The sequence below is a fragment of the Manacus vitellinus genome, unplaced genomic scaffold (assembly GCF_001715985.3).
Source record: "Manacus vitellinus isolate BGI_N305 unplaced genomic scaffold, ASM171598v3 scaffold_18_pilon, whole genome shotgun sequence".
NCBI classification, from domain to species: domain Eukaryota; kingdom Metazoa; phylum Chordata; class Aves; order Passeriformes; family Pipridae; genus Manacus; species Manacus vitellinus.
This window is the reverse complement of record NW_021939324.1, coordinates 6080934-6100386: the sequence shown is the minus strand read 5'-3', so window position 1 is coordinate 6100386 and position 19453 is coordinate 6080934.

The following is a 19453-nucleotide window of genomic DNA, read 5'->3' as shown; positions in this document are numbered from 1 at the left end:
ACAGTGTTCTAGTGTACCATAATATTGTACTGATACATTTTTTAGCATTACAATTTTTTGCAGTTAACTGTAAGTAATTTGTTGGTAAGATGTGAATAGTCTTATCTCTGGCACTGCAGTATTTCACTGTTGTCAAGAAAGAAGAAATTTTACTTTTCCTTTTCTTTTTTTCTATCTCTTCTTCTGTTCCTATTTGTGAGTTTCCTCCTCCTTCCTTGTATAATGAATCATTTCATCTTGCTAATCATGCAGGAAACATTTTTCTTTTTCAGGATTAGATTTCTGCCCAGTTAATGAGTTTGATCAGCTAACAAAGAAGTCTAGTAAGTGTTGGGAATGTCTCAAAGTAAGAGACAGAAGCACCAGCAACAAGCTGTTAGATTCCCACATGATAACTATTGAAATTGCAGTCTTAGTGTTAGGATTTCCATTTACGAAAAAACTTAAATAGTAACCCGAACTTCCTGAAGTGTCTTTTAATAGTTTTGGCTGGGGTGGGAGTGTGAACTTTACCATATGGGAGTTTTTATTTTGCCAGAGTCAGGTCCTCAATCACTTGAATTTCATTATTTGTAAAATTAACCTGAAAAACTTTTCTTACAAGATGTATGAAAACAAGTAGGGTTCGTTCAAAAAAAAATTTTGATGCATTCCTCCTACCATAAAAAGAAGAGAAGGATATAAAGTAGGTTCATGACAACACACGGAGTAGACTCTTTCACAGGTTCACGAACTGGAAACTACATATCTTGCCATTTGCTCATACATTGCCAATTACTGTAGTGTGATGGCTACTGTAAATCTGATGAGTGTTCAATAGTGACACTCAGGAGAGCTGGTTGCCATAGCTGTCAGACCTGACCTGTGTTTCATTTCACCTTGGAGTAGGGGAATGGAGTTCCCTCTGGAAATGCTGGGGGCAAGGTCCTGAAATAATTTGTTTAAGTCTTATGAGGTCTTATACAGTATACTCAATGTTGTCAGTGCCTTGTCAGTGTCCCACCTGTTTGACTTCCTTTTTTTCCTCTTTCTCGTTTTTCCTCTGGCTTACCAAGGTCTTTGCATGGATGCTACTGCAAATAAGCAGCAATTTCACAGGGTACAGTAACTGTTACTATATAGGAGTGTATACAGCAATTTGACAGGGAAACTAAGATTGTAGGATGTTAGGGAAGATGGGAAGCTCATATAATTTCTGTATAAATTCAAAGTGTATTCATGTGACATCTCTCTCAGCAAGAACACCAAAAAAAGAAGAAAAAAAATGCAGTTCCATCTACAGCTGAATACTGTCAGCAGTACTTTTTCTAAAGAATGTAGCAATCCCCAGAATGCCTTTTAAACTGGAAAGCAGAGAGGCACATCCTACAAGTACGACAGATCTTAGCTTCCTTTTACCTAGTTGTGGTTGTAAGGTGTGAGACTCTTTTCATTAATTGTATTTCCTAGCAATATCCCTGATATTGCCTAGGTAGTTTAGAAGAGAAATTACTGAAAAAGGTGCTTGATTTTTAAGCTTCTTAAAAAACTTTAAGAGACAAACAAATGAAAAGTTATACTAATAGAAGGATGCAGATTACAACCAATGGACAATGAGAACCATGTTACCAGCGGTGGCTTGAACTGATCACTATTGAAAATGAGAGATGTCACATAGTCTTCTGTTCACACCAGCTGCCTTCGCTTTTGTGACATCTCCGTGCACTGAGAGGCTCCTTCTATGTACTGAATAATCTCCCAGTTTATCAAAAAGTTACATATATATTTTTAATCACTTGATTATTGAGATAAGTCTGCTCAGGTAGGGGGTCTAGCAAACTTCAGAGCTGATGCAGGATAAGGGATAGAAGCAACTGTGTGGTTTTATGTGTGTGGGTGTGAATGGAAGAAACAGAGTCTCACCTCGGTAGGAGCAAGCTGTTTGGATTGACCTAACCAGTGCTGGGAGAAATACCCTGATTCAACACCACCCACTGCTCATCACATTTAGTAGCAAAAGATAACTAAAGATGACACTGTGCATTGTGAAAAAGCTCAGCTTCTGTATGGCTATGCCTTCGAAATACATAGAATCTCACCTTTCATTATCAAGCTATGTTTTGGAAAGCACAGTATCTGGGTGCAGCCAGTAATCTTACGGTTTTATTCTAATTGGTTTACTTCACCAGTGCTGCAATTAAGTAAGGTGAACAGTTCCCTCCTCATCTTCTTCCCCCCAGATTAATACTCTCCATACAGTTAATCTTGGGCCAAAAGAGTACTTTAGAACATTTACTGCAATACCATGTACCTACATTTCCTACATCTGTCACCCCTATTATCATTGTTTGCCTCACTCCTTCTTTCCCTATTTTCTTTGTATTGTAAAACCCACCAAGTACACTTGAGCATCTGTTTGGGGCATGTACTCTTCTGTACATTCTGTAGCTTTCTGATGTAGCTTTATTTCTCATATTCCTAAAGACTTTATCAATGTGTAAAACAGTGGGTAAATTTTTCCTTTTTGCTAATGTTTTCTGTATCAGTGGTGCCAATTAAGTGCACGGATATCTGTGGAAGAACAACTTGACTAAATCCCTTTGACTTTTGCTGTTATCAGCCGTTCTTTATTTCAGGCATAATGATTAAATAACAAAAAAGTGATTGCACAGAACACACCAGAAATCGAAATACGAGGATTAGCTGGCACCACAGCTCACAAAAGAATTAACTGACAATGTTGCATGACCCAAAGCATTTCACTATCTGTACTTTGCAACACATGGAAGAGCACACTAAAGTGATAAAAGAGACACAAAAAGAATAAAATCCATGTTAGCTGTGGCTCAGCTGGAAAATAATATTGCTTGTAGCAATAGGCTCTGAGATCAAGTGATGAATTTGGTTCTTTTGAAAATCAAAAGGTATGAGCACAGTAACACTAATTTGTCAGTGTGTGCTTTCAAAAACATGAATAGGAATTTAGAGCTAAATTCTAAGGTAGAATGCAAGAGAATTAAGCTGATTAAGACTTTAATTTTTATCTTTCTTATCTTTCCTTGGATAACCTCTGGATTGGAGCCATCACTAATGTCATTCAAGTTGAAAACCTTGGACTGTTGCCTCTTAAAATGTTGTTATTATACTGGACACATGTTGGAAAGTCTCTTTATGTCTTAAAAAGGCAAAAAAAAGATCAAGGATTTGCTATTTGGAAATGTTATATGTTGATATATGTCAGGTCAACATCCAGCAGATTAATTCCACCACTGCACAGTGGGAGGAAAACCAAGAACCCCCCAAGCTCTGCCCCCCTTCTCAGTTTCCTATTGTTACTGAAGTCTGTCCTACTAAATTGGCACATGAGGATTTCTGATCTCTAATGAGGACTGGACGTTTACACAGGAATGAAGAGTAATGTGACTGAAAATAATACATGGAATGGGTATACAGAAATAGAATAAGAAAAACTAATAAACATGACAGAACAAAAAGACCAGAAAAAAGATCATCAGGAGTGTTTATATACCTTTTAAAAAAAGTATTTACAATGTATCCTTCTACTGGATGTGTTTCCCTTTATAAATTTCAATCATATTTATCAGTCTGCAATTAGTATTTACTGCATCACTGATTTTAGTATTTTCCATTTACCAAAGTCACTTAGTGCATTTTTAATAGAGTCAAAAAGTACCAAGATAAGAATACTAATCTGCATGTCAGAAACTTTGCTGGTTTAATCCTTGTTTGATTCCAGTACAGCAAATGCTATTCCTCATTGTTTTACAGCCAGAACAAACAACATTAAAAAAAATTCAGTTACGTGTCAGGGGACTTAAGAATATTTTTTTACTTCCTCTGGTACTCTGATGTTGTAGCTTTTCATATACCACTATTAATGGATGTGTCTGAGCACAAGAAAGGCTGCATCAAATTAAATCATGTATGAGGCCAAAAACATACTCATCTTCAAGTGCTGCTTTGTTGATATGTTCCAAGATCTTTAAGGGTTCTGAACTCATGTTGCTTCTCAAAACCATGACAGCATCAGTTATTTGAATTTCATAAAAATAAAATACATTAAAAAAATCCTTTGTAAGGAGTCTTAGACTTCTATAGTGAAAATAAAGCAATCAAATTGTGGACTATCAAATGAAAATCAAGTCAAAATTTATTTTGATGTTTAGTTACACTACACAATTCTTATTACTCTCAACATTATGAATTATTAAAACTTCAAATATACGAAGATTCATCCATTTCATGTTAATTCTGACTACTGACAAATCACAACTTACTTACTAAAGGATTCTACATATGTAAGCTGTAGTTAACTAAAAGTTTTACTGCATGTTTACTTATATTAGCTTTGAACTCCTTTGTTCTACAAAAACTAACCTTTTATGTCTCCCTATAAGATACTACAGTGTAGAATTGAAGTGAAAAGTGTGGCAACTCCTGGTTAGTACAATTTGCATTTAATTTCCAGTGTCTGAAGAGTTTAAACCCTTTGCAAATTCTAGAAAATAGTATTCTGAGACAAAGCCTTGGGCTGTATACACTTGGTAATTTTCCTTTTTACTTGTTCTGTGACCTGAAGGTAGAGTTATTTGAAATACTTCCTGTATTATTACATAAAGGGGTTCTAAGGATGGTATCCTGCAGTCAGTATTTGTCCAGTTAATGTCTACTGTTTCCTCTCTGCTGCTCTGTTACCTTTCTTGGGCAGAGACACACTCTTCAAGACAACAATGAAAAAACCTCTCTCGTTCACCTGCTCAGTTAGAAAGGACAGAAAGTACAGAATACATTTCTGGATGGGGGCTTTACAAAGGGCTGTAGTTAATTTTTCTCAGTTCAGCCCCAAAATTGGACAAATGCAAAAAAAAAAAAAAAATAAAAATAAAAGGGACAGTGATGGTTAAATGCCACTTGTTTGCAGGCTCATGTTTGTCAGAGTCTGGGTGGATTCAGAGGACAGTTTACAGAGATTTAATTTACGGTTTAAACACAAGCAGTTTGATAACTGACGTAGCCAATCCTCACTGTCTTGCTTTTGTTGCAGTCTAACCAGATTAGTCTTTTTTTGTGTGTGGAAGAAAGACAACTTAACTGCTTGTGGACGAGACAAAAAGAAGATAAAGACTGCCACCTACTGCATTACGAAATAAAGCAGTTTCTGCATACAGGAAGACAACATGCTGGCAACCCAGTGACTGAAAAAAACCCCGAACTAACAGGGCAGAACTTTCTCCTCTATGAGCTGCTTAATGCTTTAAAGTAGATTTCTTTTCCTCTGACTGTTCTGAGTTCAGCGTGGTAGCCGTCTCTATCAGTTTTCCAATAAAAAGGTTTTGGTTCCTGTAACATATAACTTTTTATCTAAGTGTGATACATCTTGGCTCTATGCCTAATTTATAAATTGAAAGACTTTTCTACATTCAGTGAGTATTAGCATCAACAAATCAAATTCATTGAACGTATAAAATACCTAGGTGAGGTATTTAGTTACAAGACATATTTGCATCCTTTTCAGGGTAGGTTTATGTACATGAATTCTTTTATTTATTTACAAGGGATGCAAGAAAAAATTCTGTGTTCTTTGTCCTTGTCTGAATATTCATCTTTACCTTGTCATCATCCTGGAATTGTCTTTTACGCATATAAAACTATTGAAGCCCAGTAAAATCACATGGGTGCTGAAGAGAAAAATGGGCAGATATTGTGAAAATTTTGACTTAGAACACTATTAAATATAGGTCAGTCAACAAAGTGTACTGAAGGGAATACAACTTCATTTACACAGAGGGGAGACAAGGTGACCTGATTACATACTGTTAATTTTTCATTCCTTTCACACTACAGTACAAACAAGACACTTGACCATCTGTTGAGTACTACTGGAAATCAGCCTACATTTTCCATAAAACTGACAGCAAGAACACAACAAAAGAAAAATCTAGTGTCACCAAATAATGAGCCTTTGACTGCTCAGCTGAACTGTCTGGGAGGCCAAACTTGGGCCTCAGAGTCTTGATTCCTGAGCAGACTTGCAATGCACCGTTCCAGCCCTATTGCACTGCAGAGCCAATATGGCATAACCTCTCTATTTTACCCTGATATTTTTTGAGCAGAAAAAGCTATTGGCTGAAATTAACACTGTCTGCATAGGTAAGTTTTTTAATGAAAGTCATTCATATTAAATACCATAAGGTTTCCTCTATGTGTAATATAAAATGTCAAGAATAAATATATTAAAACCAAATAATCTGAATTCCCAACTTGAAAGTTCTATTTATGATTATCTAGTGTGGCCTTTGTAAAAGATGCATAGATACTCTGGGAATTTCTACATCAAGCCAGTAAGTTCTGAGACAAAGTACTCAAAGACTTTTGATCTGGATATAATGACACTATCAGAAGGACACTATCTACCAACTATATGCCTGGGTAAACTAACTCCCTATTTGTCCTGTTAGAGTTTTTACTGTTCATCATTCCCAGTTTAAATATGCTTAACTTCATGTCACAGAAATGTTTAACTGCTACAAAGTTCCATGAGTGAATGAATTCCCATAACACTAAAAGTTAGAAGCTTATATATTGCTACAAAATTTTTAAAACATGATGAAAAGATGTTAAAACTGACAAGTTAAAGAAAAAAAAGTTGTTTCTTCTGTTATATAAGATTGCCAAACTGCATAGTATTAATGAAACATATAGGCTACAGAAATTTTCAGTCAGTATTATGTTGTAGACGACAGGATATCAATTTACACGACCACAGAATTGATCATGGCTTATCCAACTTTATTGCTGCATGCTTTGTGCTTATAAAGGTTACTAATTAGCTTCATACATATTACAAAAGCTAAGCTCATCATTGGCTTCTAATCACCTAAGTTATATTTGCGCAGATGCTGTTTCTTTCACCTTCTTATGGTTACTTGTTTGCTATTTACTCTACTTTCCCATCAGCTTTATATTATTCTTCTGTCACATACACAGTTTCTCAAATACAGTGACCTTCTAATAGATTTCTCTTACTGTGGGACCAGAGCTAGAACATCTCTCTCATGTCCTCTTTCTATCAACCATGTTTCTGTAAAACTCTCCACACTTCCCCCGTTTTCTTTAGATATTGTTAAAAATTCATCATTCATTGCTCTCGTTAGCATGTTCTGTATACATTTAAAAACACAAGGAACGACGCATAAAGCAGCTAACAATATCAGCAAAAGTGAAATAGCTTGTTTAGTGATCTCAGTGAGCCATGGTCCTAAGCCTAACTTTGCTAACCATTCCCTAATAGGATCTTTTTGGACTTTGAAGTAATTCAGATGATTTTGCGTTTCTTTTAGTTTTTGGTAGATGGACTGAGAGTGATCAGAAAGATTAATACAACCATGCCTTCAAATTCCTCACATCCATGCCCCTGAGCCAGCAATAGAAAATCTATAGCTGCTCTGTTCTGTAAAACAGCATGTCTAATTTCATCAAAGTCATGAGCCAATTCCCCTAGAATTTTCGAGGTTCTATTCATTTGATTCCTTGCCCAACAAGCTGTTCTTTGGACAAGAACTAGGCTCTTTTTTGCTCCAATGGGGGCAAATATGGATGCAAAGAAGTTTGCCGTAGGTGACCAAAATTTAATGGGCTGGTTTTCTACTGATTTACAGTATTTGTCAAATTCAGCGTCTCGTTTGTTCCGAATATTTTTCCTTTTCAACTGTGTTATTTGTCTCATAGTGGGTGTAAACATAGTCAATTTTCCCAAGTAACATGGTCCACCAATGGGGTATTTAGGAATGCCAGGCCATGCTCTATTACCACAAATTAAGAAATAACCACGTGGTAAGTATTTTGGCTTTGTCACATTGACTGACACATTTTTAACATAGCCTTGGCACCAGGTTATATTATCGTATGGAGGGTTCTGTGCTGTTATATTCGTAGTGGATACATTCCCAATCGTTTGTTGCCATTGTAGAAAAGTCTTTTCCTTATTCATATTGAGTCTAAAGCAAGAGTCATTTCCGTACACAGCTCCAAATAATTGTAACTCACTAGGGCTATCTGTCATGGTCCTGTTTAGATTAGCTACTAACAAAAGAGACGTCATACCTTTGGTGCCGTTCGTGCATTCTTTTGTTACATTGCAGGCTAATTCCACCTCAGTTTTGTTATGATTAGAGCTAACCCATCCTGCAAAATCACTTGTATCAAGGTAAGGAATGCCAATCAGACACATTTGAAAAGGATCTGATGCTGAGGCTAAACTTAGACAGAAGTCCATTTGACCTGTTTGGTTGGCAAACGTTACCCAAATGTTTTCTCTGGGCCCAACAGGGATACTGGGATGTCCTTGTGTTATTAGAATTGTTTTCAGAATCCAAAACCATAAAGAAATCATCATTTTCTTTTAAATTTCCGACCATGTACCTCTACACAAAAATCTAGATATTGTTGTGGATACTGTGATTATATTTCCTGACACAAAGGTCTAAATATTTCTGTGTATTCCCTTGAAAGGGTTTGTCAGGTATTATAACTGTTAAAGGTGTTTTTTTCCGACAACGGGCAGCTATTATCTTAATGCCTCTTATGATACCTGTGCGCTTGATAATATGCTTTGTGTTCCAGCGTAAATATGCTAAAGCCTTTTGCTCATAACTTTCAAATAGTTGTGAAGCTGCTGCTAATGGCAAACCAGTAACTTGCCGTAGCTCGTGTTGCCACATTTCTAATAATATTGTGTATGCACAAAGTTTACACCAAATGCCTGATAGATTATATTGTTCTACCCACCACTTATTTCCACAAGTTTGGCATTTAATAGCAACCCAAGCTAAACATCTTGATTTTTTGCAAGCGAAGCAATGCCTAATTCCAAAATCTTTCAGCGTAAAACGATATAGTGCATCTAATAAATGAATATAAGATTCATAAGTATCACTCTGCTGTATCTGTGATCGTAGATCTCTAGGCAGTCTTTTTATCTCACGTAGCTGTGGCAGCAACAGAAGACTGATCCTCATCTCGAGTCGTCTCCTTTCCGCTTCTGTTGCCACCGGGGGTCTGTTCATCCACCACAGCTCGTGTCCACTTGGCAGGTATCCAAAGAGGTCCCTGTGGCGAAGATACACAGAGATAACCTCTACCCCAATACAATACTTTTGCTGGATCTTGCCAAATACCTGTATGTGGATCTTTAAATCTTACCCATACTTCTGGTGAGCTCTCTTTTTTTTGTTCTGTCACATAATGAGTTACTGCTGGGGGAACCTTCTGGTCCCCAAAAACACAAAGGTGATTTAGCACAAATAACACTTTACTCAATCTTTCTTTTATATCTACAAATTGTCTGTGCTTTTCTAAATATGTTTTTAAAGTATGATGAGCCCGCTCTATAATGGCTTGTCCAGTGGGAGAATGAGCAATGCCTGTACGATGTGTCACTTGCCATTTTTGCATAAACTGGTGCACTCTAGTACCTGTATAGGCAGGTCCATTATCTGTCTTCACTTGTTGTGGTTTCCCCATTACTACAAAGCATTCACACAGATGTCTTTTAACATGCAGGGCTTTTTCTCCTGTCTGAGCTGTAGCCCATATGAAATGACTATATGTATCAATACATACATGTATATATTTAAACCTCCCAAAGGGTGCATAATGTGTGACATCCATCTGCCAAATCTCATTACTCTTCAACCCTCTAGGATTCACTCCCATACCTAATCCTACACCACTATTATGATTGCTGCATGCTGCACAGGATCTAACAATGTTTTTGGCATCATTTAAGGTGATATCAAACATCCTCTTTAGCCCTCTAGCATTTTGATGATACTGTTCATGATTTTTCTGTGCTTTGATAAATTCTTCTTCATCCTCTGTAGCCATAGAAACTAACCTGTCTGCCCTAGCATTTCCTTCACCTAGCCCAATGTCCCATTTGTGACTACGTACATGTATGACAGCATATTCATGGTCTCTGTTAGTTACTGCTAACCATAATTGGCAAAATAACTGAAATAATCTCTTATTCTGAACTTCTTTAATTAGGGCTCCTTCTATCCTGTTTACTGCTCCTGCTACATAAAATGAATCAGTAACAATGTTAAGAGGCCTATTCATGCTAGCTAAGGCTCTGACTACTGCTAGCAACTCTAAGGTCTGCAATGAGTCTACGGGGTCTCCTGTTATGATTTCATGTTTCCATTCTCCTTTTTCTACCCAAGTGAGGGCTGCTGTATGAGATTTCTTACCAGCATCTGTGTAAACCGTCCAGGTATGTGGGATTGGTTGCTCCTGTTTCTTAGGTTTCAGTATCCATTGCCAGGAGCCAATCCATGCCGTAGGAACATTGTTCAATTTACTGGTATTTATAGGACATGATAATCCTAATAATGCTCCTTGAAGATTTTCATCAGTACACAGATACCAATCAAGAACATTTTTCTGCATTGGCAATCGTATGCGTACAGGTTCCTGAGCATCAATCTGTAATACACGCTCTCTACCCTTTTTTATTAAGGCTGCTAACATTTCAAATTTTTGTAAGAGTGTTTTAGACTGTTGTATGCTAGTCAAGAGCCATTCTATGACACCTATATCCTCCCCGTCTCTGTTTGTGACTGTGTAATGGCCCCTAGGACATATCGTTTATCAGCCCAAAAAGTAAGTTCCAAAGGCAGGTCCCACTGTCGCCTTCGGACATGGCCTTGAGTGACACAGTCTACAATTTGTTGGAGGATACGTTGTTGGTGCTTTGTTACAGTAATCTTTGCTGCTGGGTCTGTTCCTTTTAATAGGGGTCGCAGCTCAGCCAAAAGGTCAGCAGGGATTCCCACCACTGGACGCAACCATTGTAAATCCCCAAGGAGTTTTTGTGCATCATTTACAGTGCGTAATTTTGTCTGAAATATCAATTTTTGTGGGATAACAGCATGGCGAGAGATAGTCCATCCCAAATATCTCCAAGGTTCTGTTGTCTGAATTTTTTCATCCGCTATCATTAATTTAAATTGTTCCAAATGTTTACGAATTATTTGTATCTGTTGGGGTACAAACTCTTCAGGTTGACAGAATAAAATATCATCCATATAGTGATAGATTATGCAATCAGGCCATCTACGTCGCAGGGCTTGTAATGCAGTGTCCACATATAGTTGGCATAAGTTAGGACTATTTTTCATCCCTTGTGGTAATACTGTCCACTCAAACCTTTGATCAGGCTTTTCTCGATTGATGGCAGGTAATGTAAAAGCAAAACGTTTAGTGTCATGAGGATGTAATTGAATTGTAAAGAAACAATCTTTTAAATCTATAATCAATAAAGACCAATTCATAGGAAGCATTGCAGGATTTGGTAGTCCAGGCTGTAAAGCCCCCATAGCTTCCATTTGTGAGTTAACTGCTTGCAGGTCATGCAATAATCGATATTTTCCAGACTTTTTCTTTATTACAAATATGGGTGTATTCCAGGGACTAGTAGAAAGTTTTAAATGTCCTTGATCAAATTGTTCCTGTACTAACTGATGAGCAATTTCCAGGCTTTCCCGTTTTAGAGGCCATTGCTTAACCCATACCGGGGTATCAACAACCCAATGGGAATTGGGAAAGACCAAGCAATGGCTATTCCCCCAAAGGGTGATCATTGGAAAGTTTCATTCCGATCTGTGTTAAGACATCTCTCCCTATTAGGCATTGTACTGTTGGTGGAAGTTGTACAACAGACAGAACAACATTAGCTACACGACCTTCCACTTCTATACTTATAGTAGGAGTTCGCATAGCAATTGAAGCATCCCCAATGCCAGTCACAGTTGTAGTAGAAGGTTGCAGAGGCCAATGTTTCGGCCAACAATGAGGTGCTATGATACTAGAGTCTGCTCCTGTATCTAGTAAAGCATCCAGTGTTTTTGTTTGATCTTTCCAGATAATTGTAACTTTATGTTTTGGTTGTTCGCTTAAATCTAATGTCAATAAGGTAAGTCCTTTTGTAGAACCAAATCCACGATCTCCACATTGCATTAATTGTCGGTCATTGGTCAAAGGTTTTGTTAACTGGGGTAAGGGTATTAATTGAGCAATGCGTTGTCCTTTAGGAATTCTCAAAGGTGGAAAAATGGTGTATGCCATGACCATTATCTGCCCAGTATAATCAGCATCAATAAGTCCTGGCAATACAAATAAACCAGCAAGACTAGCTGATGATCTTCCTATCAGCAGTGCACCAAACACTTGTTTATTTATTATTAAAGGTCCATAAATCCCGGTGGGAATCTTTTGAGGTTGGGTGGATAGCAAGGTAACTTCTACTGCTGTTGCCAAATCCAATCCGAGGCTGCCGGCTGTGGCAGGTTGTAATCCGAGACTATTGGTTGAGGCGGGTTGTAATCCACAGCTGTCGGCTGGGGTAGACTGCAACTGTTTCCCTGTCCGTGGAATGGATTGTTCGGTGAAAAACTGTTGGTTGGAGTTATCTGTGCTGCAGCGATGACTTGTGTCCTCGCGCGGCCACTGCTGTTCTTTGTGCTCCATCGTGAGTTTCCTGAGCGATTTCGGCAGGCAGAAGTGTTGTGGGTGGAGCTCCGGCACTGCTGACACCAGACTCCTGTCGCTCGGTGCTCTCTTCGGAAATGTCCAGTGGCTCCACATTGGTAACATTTTAATCGAGCTTTTTCTGCAAAATTATGTGCCTTTGCTTGAAGGGGTGCAAGAGCTGCTAAAACCTGAGCTTGGGAACTTTGAACCTGCTCCTTAAGTCCCTTAGCTAAATCTTGAATAGCATTAACTAAAAGTGCATTTTCTCCTGTAGGAACAAGTAATGCTTTTTCTAATAATTCCTCAATAGTCCAATAAGGACCCATCGTACTTATTATTTGCTTAATTGTTGAAGTAGCATTTTGCAACACACATTGCTTTAACATAGTTCCTTTCATATAATCTGGTACTCCTGCTCGAGTGATAGCAGCTGTTAACTTGTCAACATATTCTCCAAATGATTCATCCCTTCCTTGTTTTAAGCTCATATATAAAGGTATTCCTCCTGGCTCCTTAACTCTGTCTAAAGCCCTTCTAACGAGATCCATTGCCTCTCTAATCTTATCTGGGCCAAGATGAACTTGTGCCTCAGGGCGTGTATATGGCCCCATACCCATTAATTCATCTATAGTGACACCATGCAAAGGGTCTCTGGATGGCCGTTGTTCTGCTACACTTTCATTAACTAACACTTGCCAATGTGCATTAAATAACAATTGTTGATGTTCAGTCAATATCATACGAGTTATAGATCGGAGATCAGATGGAAGTAAAAGATGTGTATACCAAAAATAATCTAACATTTGTTTAGTTGGTTCAGCATGTAATCCAAACTCACTGACTGTACTTCGCAACTGTGCCAGGAATTTCCAATCTAATGCAGTGATAGCAGCGTTCATTCCTCCCTGCCCATCCTGATTATAAGTAAAAGCATATGAATCTACAGCCCGCAGCCCATGAGAATCACCCTGCTCCATACAGTGCTTAGCAAATGCAGCCCAAGTTTCTCTCCGCTCTTTCACCATGCCCTCCACCAGGTCACTGAATGCCCCAGGGACAGGCTCTTTGGTCGAGTGAGCAGGAGGAGGAGGCGTGGGCCAAGGGTCGGTCTGGCCGCTGGGCACATCGGCCAGGGGAGGTGGTGCAGTAGGAGCTGCAGATGTCTCTGATTTTAGCAACCCGTCTGTATTTATTTTAGAAAGATCAGGGGGCACAGCGGGGAGGTGAAGTGTCTGCATAGCTGGGGGAGAAGGCTTATAAGAAAACCAATCAGCATTCTTATACTCTTTGTTCTGCTGTCTCACATTTAATGCTTGCTCTGCCTCTTGGCGTTCTGCCTCATGTTGCAACAATGTATTATAAACCACCCTCCAAAGCTTTCCTAGCTTTTTTGCAACTTTATCATCATCTAAAACAGCCTCCCATATTTTATCACCAAATTTACGCCACTCCTCTAAGGAATGCACAGTATGAGGATTAACAAAGCAGCCTTTCTCATTACCATAATCAAGCAACCCAGGGAGTTCCTTTTTCAAATCTAAATCTTTAACCCCTTTTTTCTGTAAAAATTCAGAAAATAAACTATATGCTGCTTGCCTATCCATACCTACGTCAGCGCTGTTGCAGCCCTTTCAAGGTCCGGCAGCACGTACGGCAGAGCTTGTCTATACAACGCTCCGGGTCCGAAGTTGCATCTTTATGCCAACTTTTTTCGACCAGCCTCGCTGCTAAGGCTCCGACCTTGCCATCTCAACCGTGATTCCCCCGTTTCTTTAAATCCAGTCGAGAAGTCCTCTTTAAGTTGAGAGTCTTCTTTAAGTCGAGAGTCTTCTTTAAGTCGAGAAGTCTTCTTTAAGTCGAGAAGTCGGGGTCACCATTTGTTGTAGACGACAGGATATCAATTTACATGACCACAGAATTGATCATGGCTTATCCAACTTTATTGCTGCATGCTTTGTGCTTATAAAGGTTACTAATTAGCTTCATACATATTACAAAAGCTAAGCTCATCATTGGCTTCTAATTACCTAAGTTATATTTGCGCAGATGCTGTTTCTTTCACCTTCTTATGGTTACTTGTTTGCTATTTACTCTACTTTCCCATCCACTTTATATTATTCTTCTGTCACGTACACAGTTTCTCAAATACAGTGACCTTCTAATAGATTTCTCTTACCGTGGGACCAGAGCTAGAACATCTCTCTCATGTCCTCTTTCTATCAACCATGTTTCTGTAAAACTCTCCACAGTATTACATTCAAACAGCCAGCACTCATGTCCTGATTTATAGCTCAATGCAGTATAACAGAATTTGCAGCAACCTGCACAGCCTAGACAATTGTATCAGGAACAGGGCAAAATCTGTCTCACTGCGGCCATAAGTGCGCTTTTGTTTTTTTTCTGGTATTTGCTGCCATCTCATGTATTTTAAGAGGTACTGCAGTGGAATTCTAGAAGTGAATGTTCTACACCTCAAAAGTATGCTACTGCAATATTAAACAAATATGTTACTTAAAATTCTGGAAAGGTTTTTGTTATTGCTACATGATATGGAAGTAACCTATATTCAAAACCAAAATGAAATATTCTGCACCAATCTGGGTGAAATAACATGTGAAATAACCAGTTTTCAGCTTCTCAGTGTATGAAAGACATTGACATACTTCCAGACTTCCAGGAGAAGGCCACAAGATTGTCAGGGGCTGAAGAATATCATCAATGAGGAGCGACTGAAGGAGCTAGGTTTGTTCAGCTTTAAGAGGACGAGGCTTCAGGGTGACCTTATTGCTATCCACCATTAACTACCCAGTGGGAGGGCATAGAAAAGATGCAGCCCAAGCAGCCCTTCTTTGCAAGCTGCTTCTCTTGAGAGCTTACAGTGCTGTGATGTTATCTCGCAGACAACTGCAATAACAAAGTCTCCAAGACATGGAAAAAGATTCACTATCTCTGGCAGACACAGGGTTGAAACTTGGACCACACTATCCGACTCCTTGGAAAAACACAGTGATAGGACAAGACAAACACATTAACCATAATAGAGGAAATTCAGGGTATATTAAGGAAAAAAGGAAAAAAGTTTTCACCATGAGTGGTAAAACACTGAAACAGGGACCCAGAGGTGTCATGGAAGACAAACTTGCAACTTAAACAGATGTCAACTCCTCAAATCAGGAATGCCTTGTGACTCTGGGAAAGGAGGAGAAAGAGAGAATATACACTATCACAGAGCAGAAAGGACATTTTTTGGTCAGAACGTTGTGCTGCCTGGATATTGCATCACCATAAAACACAAGTAAGAGAACTTACAGGTTACATCCTTTTATCTTGCTGCTTGTGGTCACGTGACCAGGGTTTTTGTTAGTAGCCAACACTAACCTAAAGACATAGTCCAAAACATAAAAGGCAGGAATAAAGTGCAGAAAAGCTTACTTAAACCTCAGTAAGAAAATGATTCTTCATGCCAGCTAGAACCTGTCAGCAAACTAACAGGTGCTTTGAAATGAACCCACTAAAGGTGATCAGTGAGTGCTGAAAGCACTGTGCCAGAGCAACTTAATAAAGCCAAAATGTTGATCTATTGAACATGCATAACTACATAACTACTCTGAAGAAGGCCAGTGTTCTTACTTCCATCTATCAATACAGAAATACTGAGCTACTGGCTTTGAAAAATGATGTTAAGGCATAATTTTCCATAGCCACAGCACGATGAGGATTAATGCTCTCAGACTATTCATGTGCACCCTCAGTCCACTCCTTGGGACTGCCGAGCCAGCGGCACTGACATGTGTATGTTTTGGAATACTGTAATACACTTCAGGCACTTAAGGGCCTCACAAAGACTTGTAACCTGAAAGAAGAAGAGATGAGGAGAGGTGCTGACTCAACACTTTCAAGAGTTACTGCTCTACTTTTTCTTATACAAGTACTTACCTTGAGTCTTAGAGATCACCTCTGAAAACAATGCAAAATCATCAATCTTTTGTGCTTTGTATATGAATCATCAAGGAGAAGATAAACAATGAGAAACTACATTAACATGCACTGTTTTCTTGTAAGCATTAAACAAACATTTTATTAACACACTCCACCTGCCAAAGGCTTGAGCAAGAAGGCAAAAAACTCCCTCTGTTTCTCCTATTCATATTCAGTGAAAGAAAATTTCTTTCCTTAGGCAGATGAAGATGACTCATTTTAGACATTGCTGGACATAGCAGTGCCATACAGAGATATTCAGAGATACAATTGCATGAGCATTCTTAACAAGTAGTACTGTTTTCAAGTGACAAAAGACCATGAATGTGTCTGAGCACAGCGTAGTTATAGCATTAGACATGTTCCTTTAAAAAAAATCCAATAAAATTTTGGTATTTTCAGGTTTCTTTAATATTGAAAAAGGTTTTGGTGCTCAAAGATATACTGAAGTATAAAGATTTTTTTAACATAGTAGGTATTCTTAAGAAGGACTGAAAAGGACTTGTTTTTCAGTTATCTTTTGGTCTCTTTTAACTATTTTCTTGAATGTAGCAACCAGAAGCCTAAATGAAAGATTAAGAGAGATTACTGATGAGAAGAAAAGTCAAAGCATATCACACAGTGATTAAACCACAGACTTATTTTATCAATAATCTGAACAGTCAAAATTATACTGTACCATGGCACTTCAGAACGTAAACACAAACACATTGAGCATTTTGGGCCTTTGTCACCAAAAGCAACATTAGTTTTGCAAACAAAATCACTTTCAAACAGCAGTACTGACTGATACAGGACACGGCGGTTCAAAGGAGATTAATTAGGATAACCAATTCGACCTCGCAGCATGCTCTAACAGATTCGCCATTGCTATGGATCTGAAAGGTCCTGCCTGTTCAGCGTTACTGAGGTTATAGGAGAAGGAACTTGGCATGAATTTGTTCACAGAAAGTGATCAGGCATTGGAACGGACTGCCCAGGGAAGTGGTGGAGTCACAGGCCCTGGAGGTGTTAAGGAAGGACGCGATGTGGCACTTAGTGCCTTGGTCAGTTTTGACACGCGTGGGGGTTCGTCCCTATAGGCTGGACCCGACGGTTTCAAGGTTCCCCGTTTTTCCAACCCACTGATCCCGTATTCTGTCCACGAACGACTTTGCTCGGAAGCGCGGCGGAAAGCGGCACACAGGTGGCTTGTGGGAGGCCCGACAGCGCACAGGTTGGCTCTGTGCGGTAGGCGGAAAGCGCACAGGTGGGCTGTGCCGGTCGGGGCGGTGCCTCTGTGGATTTCGCCGTGCCCGCGCACCTTCGGCGGCGGGGGCCCCGGGCGGGAAGCCCCAGACGCAGCCCCTCCACGCCCTGTTCCGCCGTAAGCACCGCGGCGCCCGCCCCGCGTGCTCCGGCAGCGTGACCGCGGGCGCGTCCGCGGGTCCACGTGCGGTTCTCCCGCGCCGGCGCGCGTGCGGCGGCCTCCGTCAATGTCATCCGCGTAGGCCGGGACCATGCGCCGGCCCGGCTGGGACCCCGGGGCGCCGCCGCGACCGGCCCCGGCCTGCGGGCGGCGGCGCCCCGCCTGGAGCCCTACGGCACGAGTGCGGGCCCGGGCCCGGCGGGTCATTGGCGGGGCTGCGGAGGCGGCCCGGAGCGCGGGTTTCCCCGGCGGGGCAGGCAGGCCCCGACCCGGCCCGGGGCGGGGGGCGCGGGCGGCGGGCCCGGGGAGCCGGCCCCAGGTGCCCCCCCGGGAAAACGCCGGGATTCCTTCCGCCAGCCGGTGGGACGGAGAGTCCGCCGGGGGTCCTCCGGCCCCCAGCCCATGGCCTTGGCGGCCTGCCGGCCGGGGGGGGAAGCGAAGGCGCAGGTGTGGGAACGGCAGGTCTCGCGTTCCCGTCCGCGGCCGGCGGGACCGCCCCGGGGGATCGGGCGGCTTCCCCGCGTGTGGGACGTGTGTGGACGGAGCGAAACACAGCGTTACTTCTCTCCGTGTCCTTCGGCGCTGTGCTGAAATTACTGTGGACTTTTCTTACAGCCTCTTTTTCGTACAGCTCGTTCGTTCCTGCCCTTCGCTAGGACTTTGAAGCTGTGCGCTGAGTAAAACGCTCAGTTAAGCGCCGGTTCCACGTGTGTGTGTCTGTCTGTGGTTATAGTGCTACACGCTTTCGCAGCTGGTTTTGGGATCAGGGCTCTATGCCACCTTAATAGTCTTCTCTTAATGAGCTTTCTCTCTTCTTTAGTGGATTTTAGCTGGCAATCTGAAAGGTGAAGTGCATGCAAAAAATTACTCCTAATAGCTTAACTGTATTAGGAAAAATACTGGACGTCCACGTGTTTGTTAAAAAATGATACTAGCTCGGAGAGTAAACAGCATTTATTTTTTACGTTTTTAAACTACATTTTTGCAGATTTATGATTCCTGCACTATAGTTATCAGCTGTAGCAAGGGAAGTTACCTGGTGGCTACTAAACGAGCACATTTTAAGCTGAAGCGTTTTCCACAAGAATGAAACTTTCTAGCAGCGTAATACAGGTTATTTTTGTGACTCTGCAATGGGGTTTATTTTCGTGTCCGTGGTATAACATTTGTCTTGGGCTTTATTGTTATTTTTCCTTGAACTGTGATAACTAACTGTTTGCATTGCTGCAGGTACCTTCCAAACACAAGAAAATGGAAAACACAAGCATGATTTCTTTTTCAGTAGTTGAAATGATAGTAAATTGAACCACTGCCCCTCATGCTTATTCTTCTCTCGGCTTCATTTTGGAGTGGTGTTGGTGCTACTGATTGCTGGCAGCTGATGGTTTTCTATTAACTAAGTGCAGATACAGATGTGTATAAAAGCAATTGCCTTTCCAGGGACTGACCCAGGAAACAATAGGTATCATCCAAATACGTGGACATGAGCTGTTGGATTAGGATGTAGATAAGGGAAAAATCTTTAGTCAGTATTGG